Source organism: Aquarana catesbeiana, linkage group LG11, assembly GCF_042186555.1.
Source record: "Aquarana catesbeiana isolate 2022-GZ linkage group LG11, ASM4218655v1, whole genome shotgun sequence".
NCBI lineage: Eukaryota > Metazoa > Chordata > Amphibia > Anura > Ranidae > Aquarana > Aquarana catesbeiana.
Window position 1 is genome coordinate 178,865,000 of NC_133334.1, and position 13,171 is coordinate 178,878,170.

A 13,171-nucleotide genomic window follows, 5' to 3' on the forward strand; every position below is an offset into this window, starting at 1 on the left:
TGTAGGACCTTTAGAAAAAGAAAAGAAGTTAGATGAGGCTTGTGAGGAGTTAGATTGTGAATCATCAGGAAGGTCCATATTGGACTTAAAGTGATTGTAAAGCTTCGATTAAAAAAAAAATGTCATACTTACCTCCACTGTACAGCTCGTTTTGCACAGAGTGGCCCCGATCCTCGACTTCTGGGGTCCCTCGGCGGTTCTCATGGCTCCTACCCGCATCGTATAACCCCCTAGGAGAAGCGCTCTCCCAGGGGGGTTACCTTGTGGGCGCACTCCCGAGTCCAGCATTCGGCGTCCATAGACTCCGAATGTAGGACTCAGCCCCGCCCCTCGGCGTCCACGTCATTGGATTTGATTGACAGCAGCAGGAGCCAATCTATCCAATCAAGAGCCGAGAACCCCAGGCGGAGGAACAACGCGTCTCTGCTGTGGGAAATTCCAGGGCTCAGGTAAGTAAAACGGAGGCTGGGGGGCCAGTCACTGCCAGGTGTTTTTTCAGCTTAATGCATAGAATGCATTAAGCTGAAAAAACACGAAGATTTACAACCCTTTTAACTTTAGATTGTCTATGGTTATTCGGTTTCCTGAAAGGCATTTCCTGTGTTCCTGAAAGGCATTTTTGTCACAACAAACTTCTTGTCTTTTCCAATAATGACTGCTTTAGTGAAATGTTCAATATGCTCTTTATGTTTTTGTTCCAGTACCTTACAGTTAGAATGACTGTGTAATGGTACAAGTTTTAAATTGATCTCATCAATTTCCTGATCTAAAGTCTTAATGCGAGAATTGTATTCTGAACTCAATGGGTTCATCATGCTCCTAGAACAAGTAATGAGGGCTTGTTCCCAATCCTCCTTGAATTTCGCACTCAGGTTATCCAAACTAGGGAAAACCTAGACATGAAACCTGAAAGGATTGATGTGGTCTTTGTTGTAATTGTTGAAAGATTGAATGTGCCAATAAAAGGATACCTTTCTCTCAAGGATCTTTCTAAGCTGGAAAAACAGATTGGATAAATCTGAACTTTTTTGTTCCTTCTGACCAAAGTCATTGTATACGCCGGTCATAAGGGCTTCCCAATCATCTCCTGTGTATTGGCTCATGATGGAAAAATAACCAACCAAATCAGACAGACAACTAGACAGACAAAAAGAATAGATAGAAAAAACATATATTAGTACATCAAAAATATATTTGGGGTCCCCCTCAAAGCACCTTGTCCCCGTGTTGATGGGGACAAGGACCTCTTCCCGACAACCCTGGCCATTGGTTGTTGGGGTCTGTGGGTGGGGGGGCTTATCAGAATCTGGAAGCTCCCTTTAACAAGGGGCCCCCAGATTGTTTTTCTTTTTTAATAATGGAATTGTCAAAAACTGTCTATTGTGGTTTTTACTTTTTGACACTTTTTTGGTGAATAGGTAGGGGTACAATGTACCCGATACCCATTCACATAGGGTTGGGGGCGGGATCTGCGGCCCCCTTGTTAAAGATGGCTTTCAGATTCTGATAAACCCCCCACCCACAGACCCCGACAACCGATGGCCAGATTGACAATCGATGGACCCCAAAGCACCCTCCCCATGTTGAGGGCAAATGGCCTGGTATGGTTCAGTAGGGGGGGGCGCTCGCTCCCCTCTCCATCCTGTCCTCCAGGCTTCATGCTCGGATAAGGGTCTCTTATTGATTTTGGGGGGACCCCACACCAATTTTTATTTTTAATTTTGGTATGGAGTTCCCCTTAAAATCCATACAAGACCCGAAGGGCCCGGTATGGATGGGGGGGACCCATGCCAATTTTTTTCTTGATTTTTCATCTATATTGCTGGCAGCCGTTGTTATGTCGAATAATGCCTCATGTCGAAAAATGCATCCAATGCACTGTGCAGGCGCAGTACGTCACGTCACTCCAGCTGATATCTCGATCAGCTGGCGTGATGTATCGACTTGGCATTGCCAGTTTGTCGGATGCATTATCCGATGAGAGGCAAGCCACAGAGAGCGCAGAGAGAGATAATCTAAATGTAAGATTTTGCCTCGCTCTCTGCATATGCGTGCAATGTCATAGGTGGAATATTTTGTTGAGAGTACATTTATACAACACTGTAAGGGAGAACTCCTCTGTGAATACTGATGTAAGGGAGAACTCTGCTGGGTACACTTTTGTAAGGGAGAACTCCGCTGGGAACACTGATGTAAGGGAGCACTTCGCTGGGTACACTGATGTAAGAGAACTCCGCTGGGAACACTGATGTAAGGGAGAACTCCGCTGGGAACACTGATGTAAGGGAGAACTCCTCCATAAATCAGATGTCCCCCAGCGAAGCTCCTCCATAAATCAGATGTCCCCCAGTGAAGCTCCTCCATAAATCAGATGACCCCCTGCAGAGCCCCTCCATAAATCGGATGTCCCCCAGAGAAGCCCCTCCATAAATCAGATGTCCCCAGCAGACCCCCTCCATAAATCAAATGACCCCCCCAGAGCCCCTCCATAAATCAGATGTCCCCCAGCGAAGCCCCTCCATAAATCAGATGTCCCCCAGCGAAGCCCCTCCATAAATCAGATGTCCCCCAGTGGAGCCCCTCCATAAATCAGATGTCCCAGAAGCAACCTCTGTCCTCGTCCAAAAATTCACACTGCAGGATCATGCTACAATCAGCCGAATAGAAATCCAAAAATGTGCGCCACAGGATCATGCCACGGTCCGCCCAATAACAATTGTTTTCGGCACTTATGAAGTTGCACGCATGCGTGGAGAGCGAGGCAGAATATGACATTACCCTCCACTCTCTCCATGGTTTGCCTTTCGTCGGATAATGCATCCAACGAACTGCACATGCCCAGTCGAAACGTCATGCCAGCTGATCAGGATATCAGCTGGAGTGACGCCTCGTACTGAGCAGGCACAGTGCATCGGATGCATTTTTTGATAGGAGGCATTATTCGACAGGACACCGGCAATACATTACAGCTGTGAGCAAGTTTAAATGACATTTTTTCCTTTAGAAATGTAATTTTGCTGCGGCACTGTTCTACACATCACACAGATGCTTTACTTTATAGACAGACTAAGGTGACCCCCAGGCATGATATTTAAAGGAATATTTTCTTTTTTTTAGTTTCACTTTAAGCATTATTAGAATCACTGCTCCTGAAAAAACTGTAGTTTTAAAAACATTTTTTGCATTGATATATGTCCCATAGGGCAGTACCCAGGTCCCCATACACTTTTTATGACGATAACTTGCATATAAGCCTTTAAAATTAGCACTTTTGATTTTTCATGTTCATGTCCTATAGACTTTACCAGTGTTTGCGTGTTCAAACAAATGTTTTGCCTGTTCGCATGTTCTGGTGCGAACCAAACCGGGGGGTGTTCGGCCCATCCCTATTCCACACCATGATGTCGTTGATTAGTCTTTGTGCACTGTCACTTGTGAAATGTTCAGCTTGCTCTTCAACAACCAGCACATCACCTAAAAATTAGAGTAAAAACTTATATTATAAATATGCAGGCATACATATAGTACCTGAAGCTGGGGTGTGTCCAATAGACTTTTGCCTGTTCGCATGTTCTGGTGCGAACTGAACCGGGGGGGTGTTCCGCTCATCCATAACTGCCTCCATCTCCTGAGAAAGGGAAAAAACATATGCTCTGAATGACATCTAATCTCTCCCTATAAAGGGAGGTAAAGATAGCTGCCAATCGCATAGTTCCTCCCCAAATCTGGCACGCACAGAACTGTCACGGTGCGTGGGTATGTCTCCAGGCATGCACGGTCTAAGCTGAGGACTGCACATGCCAGAAATGGTGGGGCGTGGTCAGCAAGTGTCAGACCGGAAAACAGCACATGCTGTTTACTGGCCCGCGCATAAACCGCATAAACCCCCACTCACACTGGAAAGTAACAGGAGACAGTGGCCCTGCCCCACCAAGGACTGCAACCCAATCCCAATCCCAACCCACAATGCAAACACCATCCAAACAATCTAAACCCACATTCCAAACACTCCCCAACTGACCAGCACAGAGGGAAATCCCAGCTGACCAGCACAGAGGGAAATCCCAGGAGATCCAAGGTCAGATGATGCCCTCACCTCTCAGTCCCCTCAAACATACCACACATACCCCCAAAAAGCATGCCCCACCATCCATCCCTCAATCATCCACTGAGTCAGAGCGGGTGCAAAGTCCTCACATCCTATAAGCTGAGAGAAAAAAAATTTCCGAAAAAAATATTAACATACTTTCCACGATGGAATCATCAGTTAGACGATGCCAATGGCATGCCAAAATGGTACTTACATGGGAGTGTTGTTGGGAGAATCTTGTAATTAGTCTAGTCTGCTGAAGTTTAGTATCTCTCTTTCTAGAGTGAATCAGAGAGTGTCTAGTTTTTTGTTTGGCCCTATTATAGGCTTTCTTTAAACAGGTACAGCTGTAACCACATTTAAGAAGTCTGATCTGTAGTTCCTTTGCTCATATCTGGAAATGCACCTCCTTGGTGCAATTTCTCCTTAACCTCAAATATTGCCCATATGGTATACTCTGTATTAAAGGTTTGAAGTCAGCACTAGCTGTGTGCAGTATTGTATTAGCCTATGAGGGCTTCCTATACAGGTCAGAGAACAGATGACCCTGTTCATCCATCCCGATCTGCACATCCAAAAATGTAACCCTCTCCTGACTGCACTCCACGGTGAACTTGAGGTTAAAATCATTGCAACTTAATTGTCCCATAAAGATATTTAATTACTTTCTAGTGCCGTCCCAGATCATGAAAACGTTGTTGATGTACCTGCTCCTCAAAACAATGTGGCACAGGATGCAAGGAGCCAAGATCTTTACCACGCTGGATTGTGCTCAAGGATATTGGACCATTAAGACCTTCCATCTACGCATCTTCTAGACATGTGCAATTAGTTTAGTTCCAAATTATTTTTTTAACTAAATTGGACAAATTTGTTAATTTGGAAATATCCGAATCTCCGAATATTCGGAAATGCTAAAATTTGGAAATTCGAAATACGAAAATTCTAAATCCGGAAATTCGAAATACGAAAATTCGAAAAAAAGAACAAAAATAAGAAAATTCAAAAACCCGAAAATATGACAATCTGAAATAATAACTAACTAATAATAACTTAACTATTACTAACTATTAAATTATAGGTATTGGAATTTCCTTTAAAATTTGGCTGTTAGTGAACGTAATGAATACGAATTTATCTGAAGTTACGAATTATCCATAATAACGAATGCCGTATCTAAACAAATGGAACGTAACAAATTAATAATAAATAACAATAATAATAGTAATAATAAAAAACTTGTTATTATTATTTATTATTTCAGTCCGTTCCATTTGTTTAGATGCGGCATTCTTTATTTCGGATATTTCGTAACTTCAGATAAATTTGTATTTGTTACGTTTACTAACAGCCAAATTTGAAAGGAAATTACAATACCTATAATTTAATAGTTAGTTATTATTTGTTAGTCTGTTAGTTATTATTTAGAATTTTTGGATTTTCGTTATTTCTAATTTTTGGATTTTCCTTTCTTATTTTCAGATTTTCTTTTTTATGAATTTTTGAATTTCCGAATTTTCTAATTTCCGAATTGTCAAATTTTAAAATTTCTGAATTTCCAAATTTTCTAATTTACGAATTCCGAATTTTTGAAGTTATGAATTTTCAAATTTCTGAAAAAAACAAAAAATGAATGAAATGAAAATGTCTAGTATCTTCATTGAATAATAAATGGTGCTCCCACCCCCTCCGGTACAGGTTTGGGGTACAATGGGGCACAATGAGTCCCCATCACCACCCCCTGCACCTGGAAGAAGTGGGAGCCCCGAAACACAAAAACATTGTGAAAGAGAATGTATTCTAGGAGGCATAGAACAAAGGAATTATATGGCCATAAAGACTTTTGTTTCTCTTTAAGAAAGTCACCTACATCAAGGTACTTCCACGTGTCCTTATCAATGAGGCCCAAGGAGTAGGCCTCATTGATAATGACTCTGTATCTCTCATAGTATTTGGGGAGGATAATTTCAAAAATCAATCTATACCATTATTTATTGGCAAGGATTTTTTGGCACATAGTAATATACTGGCTCTTGTCCATCAATACCACATTGTCTCCCTTGTCCGAGGGCTTAATAATATTATATGGATTGTTTTCCAGTTCCTTTAAAGCCCCTGGTAAAGATGGTTATAAGTTACAAGGTCCAGATGGGGAGATAACAATGTGGTTGATGTCGTGACTTACCTTTTGCACAAAGGCCCGGATGTTTGTGTTAGATTGTAGCGAGGGGAAGAATTGTGATTTATTTTTGTAAGTAGTTAGAGTGTCTTTTTGTAAGTAGTTAGAGTGTCTTCTTCCTCCATAGACTCGTCACTAGTCTCAATATCATCATCTACCTGGCCCTCTTCGTATAGCAACATGAGGTCTCTTAGGTCTCGGGAGTCCTGTATGGTAAAAAAAACCTCAATAGTTCGCTGTCTGCTTTTGAGGCTGAAGGTATCCTATAATCTTTATTGTGCATTATCTGTAATAGGAGTTTTCTAGTGAAAAAATTAGCATCTTTGATGGTCTCAAATTTATTAATACTATGGTCTGGGCAAAAACTTAGACCCAACTGTAGGACCTTGATTTCTGTCACAACCTGCAACCTACTTGTACCAACCACAGGGGTCCTCACACTCGCAGCATGTCAGTCCTTGGCACTCTTGTTGGTGGCCTGTATCCTGTGGCACCCCTGTGTGAGTATAGTGAGGCCTCTAGCACATGTCTGATGGCATCCTCATATGAAGATGGCAGCACCAAAGTGGTTCCTGTTATAGACAGCAGTTGCATTACTTCCACCACACCCTCTGTGATTTCTTGTATAATCACTATAAAGCTGAGAGGTTCCAGAGAGAGAGTGCTCAGTTGTTTTAGAGCTACCCTCAGTGTGTACCTGTTCCTTGCCGTGTGATATTGCTACCTGATCTTTGCTACATTTATTGACTCTGATCCTTTGCTGCCTGCCCTGACCTTCTGCTATGTTTGACTTTGATTATTGGACTTTCCCTTTTGTACCACATTTTTGGAAACTGTTCTGGATTCACCTCCTAATTATCCTTATCCAAGGTGTGTACCCCTTCCTCCATCTTCCTCCGGTCTTCTCCATCTTCTTCCGGCTTCTTCTTCCCCCGCTTCTTCCTCCATCTTCCTCTGGTCTACTCCAACTTCCTCCGGCTTCTTCTTCCCCCGCTTCATCCTCCGGTCTTTCTCCACTGCAGCTCCCGCCACGACTCGCTAAACATGAAAATAGCGACCCTCCTTTGACGCTGTAACCAGCTGATCTGTCCGCTTCCATAGTGCACAGTTCTTATATAACAATGGGGCGTGAGCACACATCATCCAGAGACCCTGCCCCCTTGTGACATCACTAACCCATCATGCCCCGGGCAGTGAAGTCACAAGTGGCAGGGTCTTGGAATGAGGTAATCTGCCCCATCGCAGCATTGGAGGTTCGTTTTTTCGGTGGAGAAAGAACTGAGGACGAAGCGGGGGAAGAAGAAGCTGGAGGAAGATGGAGAAGACTGGAGGAAGATGGAGGAAGAAGCAGGGTAAGAAGAAGCTGGATGAAGGAAAAGACCAAGGGAAGACCAGAGGAAGATGGAGGAAGAAGCGGGGGGAAGAAGAAGAAATTTTTAATAAAGGGATTTTATAAAACCGGCTATTGTCTTTTGTCACATTTCACTGTTCACTGCTTTTTTTGTGAATGGGTAGGGGTACAATGTACCCAATACCCATTCACATAGGGGGGGATCTGGGGGTACCCTTGTCAAAGGGGGCTTCCAAATTCCGATAAGCCCCCCTGCCTGCAGACCCCCACAACAATCGGGCAAGGGTTGTGGGGATGAGGCCCTTGTCCCCATCAACATGGGGACAAGGTGCTTTGGGGGGGACCAAGCGGCATGTTGAGGCCAAGCAGCCTGGTACGACCCCCCTTTCCTGGCCTGCTATGGCTGCTTGCTCGGATAAGGGTCTGATATTTATTTTGGGGGTAACTCCATGCCATTTTTTTATTTTGGTGTGGAGTTCCCCTTAATATCCATACCAGACCTAAAGGGATTAATGGGCGGAACCCATGCCGTTTTTTTTTTTAATCTATATTGCAGGGATCTGGCAATACATTACAGCCGCAAGCAATTTTAAATTAAATTTTTACCTTTAGAAATGTCATTTTGCTGCAGTACAGTAATAAACACGGGAAACATGCGCTACTTTACAGGCAGACTAAGGGGAACCCCAGGCACGATATTTAAAGGAAATTTTCATTTTTATGGTTTCACTTTAAGCATTGCTAAAATCACTGCTCCTGAAAAAATTAGCGATTAAAAAAAAATTCCATTGATACATGTCCCCCGGGGCAGTACCTGGGTCCCCATACACTTTTTATGGCAAAGAACTTTCATATAAGCCTTCAGTGAGAACTTTGGATTTTGCAGGTTCGAGGCCCATTGACTTCCACTATTGCCTCATATTCTGATCTGGCAGGTATGTTCGCCGGCAATAGCGCGACTTTCCATTTGCATGTACGCCTGGTTTCTGAGAGTTGAAGTCTTAATTTGCCTTAATTGGGCGCTATTTTCCGGGACTGCAGGATCATATATTGGCGCTATAGTAAATGACCCCCACATGTCAGACTTCTAGTCACTACGTAGAATATATTGCTTTAAGTAAGTTTAACCAACGCAATTAGCTTTTGCTCCAAATACCTTTGGTAGTGAGGTAATTGGTTTTCAAAACAAAATAGTTATTTCACATATATTTACTCCTATTCATAGTATTTCAGATATGCTATGCTCATATTAATATACAGTATATACTAATATATTTCAATATATCTCAATGAGTACAATCAGACAAATATATAATGAATATACGTTGAATGTTATAAAAATACATAAACCAAAATATGTGAGATTACTCAATTTAGAAGGCATTTAATTGCTCCATACAATGTAATAATAATACAATAGAAATTATTGCTGATATAAATTACTTGCTATTAATAATACTTGTTCATAAGGCAACTTTTAAATAAGCCCCTCTTTCTGTTTAGTAATGAGAATTTTTTTTTTACAAGTTTCTAATTCTTGTTCAGTTGAGACATGAGTCATCAATCACATTATCACACTCTCAGTGGCCAACCCTTATCTCGTCTGGTTGTCTAGGACTCACAATTTATGACCTGGGAGAATGTGTGATAAGGTTTTTAAACATCTCTCGTAAGAGACTCTGTTCACAAGCAATGAATTTACATTCACCCTTCTTACAAACAGAACAAGATGGTTTCCCATCTGCCCATGAAACCATATTTAAAATAATATGTATAGGCCTTAGAAATTAATTATTTTTAACCTCAATAGTTCCAAATAGGGATGAACTCGATGTTCGGGTTTAACCTGAGTTCGACTCTAACATGGGGTGTTCGCCCATTCGCTGAAGAACGAACATTATGGGGCATTCGTGAGAAATTTGAGCACCCGCAGAATGCCCCATAATGCACTGCGAGATCGCAGTGCATTGCTGTATGATGATTGGCCAAAGCATGCACCTGACCTGCATGCTTTGGCCAATCCCAGCGCCCTCTTCTAAGAGAGCCATAATTGGCCAAAGGCAGGGTGCCTTTGGCCCATCATGGCTCAGGGGATCTAAGTCCACGCCCCACACTATAAAAGGCTGCCTACACGGCATCCCTGTGGCGTGGATGGAGAGATAATGTGATTTAGATTAAGGAGAAAGCACAAGAAAGCACCACTCTAAGTGCAGTATTAGATACAATTTATTTTAACACAGGATGTATGGTACTCACAAAAATATGTGACAGGTAAGCATTTCACTAAAGTGAGCCGTCCAGGGGGAATCCATAGGAGAGTCCAATGGGATGTCCAGCCATGAGTCCGACAGAGGCAAAGATGTGGGAACCGTGGAGCAGGTTGCGCCGGTGGATACCGACGATTCCTGGTCCTCAGAAGCCCGGGATGCTGGTCGATGACTCACTTCCGGTCGGATGAGTAGGTCAGTAGCAGGTGACGCGTTTGCGGAGCATGCGCTCCTTCTTCAGGCTCCTGGGTCTTAGAAACCATGGCTTTATAACAGGACGGAGCTCAGAGTGAAGTGTGTTTGGTGAGAGGACAGGGGAATGTTAAAAACATCACTAAAAAACAGGATCTGGTGATATAGAGCATTAATATTATGTATATATAAGAAAGGGAAAGAGGATAATTGAAAACAGTTGTAACATAAGCATGTAGCCGACTGCAGGCAGCTGTGAATATTGCTGTGAGACTACAAGTACTGGGGCAGTATTTAGGAGAAAGGTAGAGCTGGCTTGGGTGTAATGGTACAATAAATGGAAATTTACATATCTTTATTATAAAAATTAAATATAAAGATAGAAGTATGGTTTGCGTAATGAGACTTAAGTGATAAAAAAGGAAAAAATTGATAACGAAGGGTTATTAAGTAGTTAATAAAATAGAGAAAAGGGAGAATGGTGTGAAGAAGTATTAAAAAAGTGATAAACAAGGGGAAAGCTAGCTAAGTATGGTACATAGAATGTGCTATTGGACGAGCATTGGGGGGGGGGAGATAGTGGAAGAACAAAAACACATTGTATTAAGCAGGATGGAATGAGGATGGGGATGGGACCGGGAAATGCAAATAAAAATTGAAAAATATGAAATGTATATGAAAAATAAAAAATAATGAATAATAAATGATGAAAATGAGAAATGAAAAATATAAATAAAAAATAATAAATAAAGATGAAAAATAAAAAAAAATAAAAATAAAAAATAAAATAAAAAATAAAAGATAAAAAATAAACAATGAATGAAAATTGATATACATATATATGATAAAAATGTGTAAGTGAAGGTAAAGTTACAAACGGAGAAACTGGGTGTACTGCCAATTATGTCTCAGTTATGAGTGTCTGTACAATGTATAGGAGTATGGTGGCTAAATATGGACCACATCTACTGTGAATTACTACAATACCTGACCGTGAGATTGTGTTTCCAGCGCAATCCCATCGCGCTGGTTCTCGGCAACAGGGTACTGTGCATGTTGTGCTGGCTCGCTGATGGGGAAAGGAAAACTTTTTTTCCTTTCGTTGATGAGCGACAGGCAGTGCTGACAGCTGTCTGGTATGAATCATGAGGGGGAACACTGCACCAAATTTTAAATGAAAAACTGGTGTGGGTTCCCCCCAGGGGCATACCAGGCCCTTAGGTCTGGTATGGATTGTAAGGGGAACCCCCTACGCCAAAAAATCGGCGTGGGGTCCCCCTCAAAATCCATACCAAACCCATATCTGAGCACGCAGCCCGGCCGGTCAGGAAAGGGGGTGGGGATGAGCGAGCGCCCCCCTCCTGAACCATACCAGGCCGCATGCCCTCAACATGGGGGGTGGGTGCTTTGGGGGAGGGGGGCGCCCTGCGGGCCCCCCCACCCCAAAGCACCTTGTCCCCATGTTGATGAGGACAAGGGCCTCTTCCCGACAACCCTGGCCGTTGGTTGTAGGGGTCTGCGGGCGGGGGGGCTTATCAGAATCCGGAGCCCCCTTTAATAAGGGGGCCCCCAGATCCCAGCCCCCCACCCTATGTGAATGAGTATGGGGTACATGGTACCCCTATCCATTTACCTAGGAAAAAGTGGCCGTGGGGCACGCTTGTCCTGGCTGCTGCTGGCTGTGTTATTGAGCCAGAACATGCAGAAGAGTTGGTGGAGTGGATAAGAAAGCCATCCTCATCCTCCTCATCCTCTGTCACCCAGGCTCAGAGTAGTTTGCCTTCCAATGCAGCTGCCAAAGCAGCCTATTCCACCGGCTTCTTGTCCATAGTCACTACTTCCATAGCCCCACCATCATGCATAGATGAGTCCCCCGAACTATTTGACCACAGTGTCAGGTACATGCTGATGGAGGATAAGCAGTGATTAGAAGGCTCTGATGTTGGTTCCCAGGTTGAGGAAGGGAGTAACATGAGCCTAGAGAGAGGGGGTGCCCAAGAAGGACAAGAAACTGGCAGTCATGTTTCCACAGCCGCAGCATACTGCCAAGTTTGCTCCAGTGACAAGGAGGGAGGGGGTGATGAGGTCACTGACTCTACTTGGGTGCCTGATAGAAGAGAGTAGGAGGATGAGGCACAACTCCAACAAGGCAGGATGTCCTCTAGGGGGCAGCTTAAGGGCAGCCACCCTACTGCATCACACCACAGACCTCTGCAGGTGCAGGGCACTGCTGACTCCCTGCTCATTTTGAAAAGTTCCTTGGTGTGGGCCCTTTTTGACACATGTGCAGCAGATCGCACTGTTGCTGTTTGCAACCTATGTCTGAAGCGGATCAAGCGTGGCCAGAACAGCAACCACTTGGGCAGCACATGCTTGACCAGACATATGACAACCTCCCATGCAGTCCGTTGGCAACAGCACTTGACAGACCCACATCAAAGAAAAAGGCGGACTTTTCCTTGCTCCACATCTGGGATCTCCAACCCCACTATACCTACAGTCCTCTCAAAAACCTGCACTGAGAGGACTGAAGGTATAGCAATAGGTGTCCCCAGGTACATGCATCTAATCTGCTATCAGTACCCCTCCATCGGATTTTAGCAGGCAAATTTCCCTAACCCTGTTGCTAAACCGTAAAAAGAAATTAGGTCCTAACCATCCACATGCTCAGCGTTAGGGATGAGCTTTATGTTCGGGCTGAACATGAGTTCAACTCGAACATTGGCTGTTCACCCATTCGCCGAATAGCCAACAATTTGAGGTGTTCGCGTCAAATTTGAAAGCCGCGGAACACCCTTTAAAAGTCTATGGGAGAAATAAAAAGTGCTAATTTTAAAGGCTTATATGTAAGTTATTGTCATAAAAAGTGTTTGGGGACCTGGGTCCTGCCCCAGGGGGCATGTATCAATGCAAAAAAAAGTTTTAAAAATGGACGTTTTTTGGGGAGCAGTGATTATAATAATGCTTAAAGAGAGACAATAAAAGTAAAATATTCCTTTAAATTTTGTACCTGGGGGTGTCTATAGTATGCCTGTAAAGTAGCGCATGTTTCCTGTGTTTAGAACAGTCCCTGCACAAAATGACATTTCTAA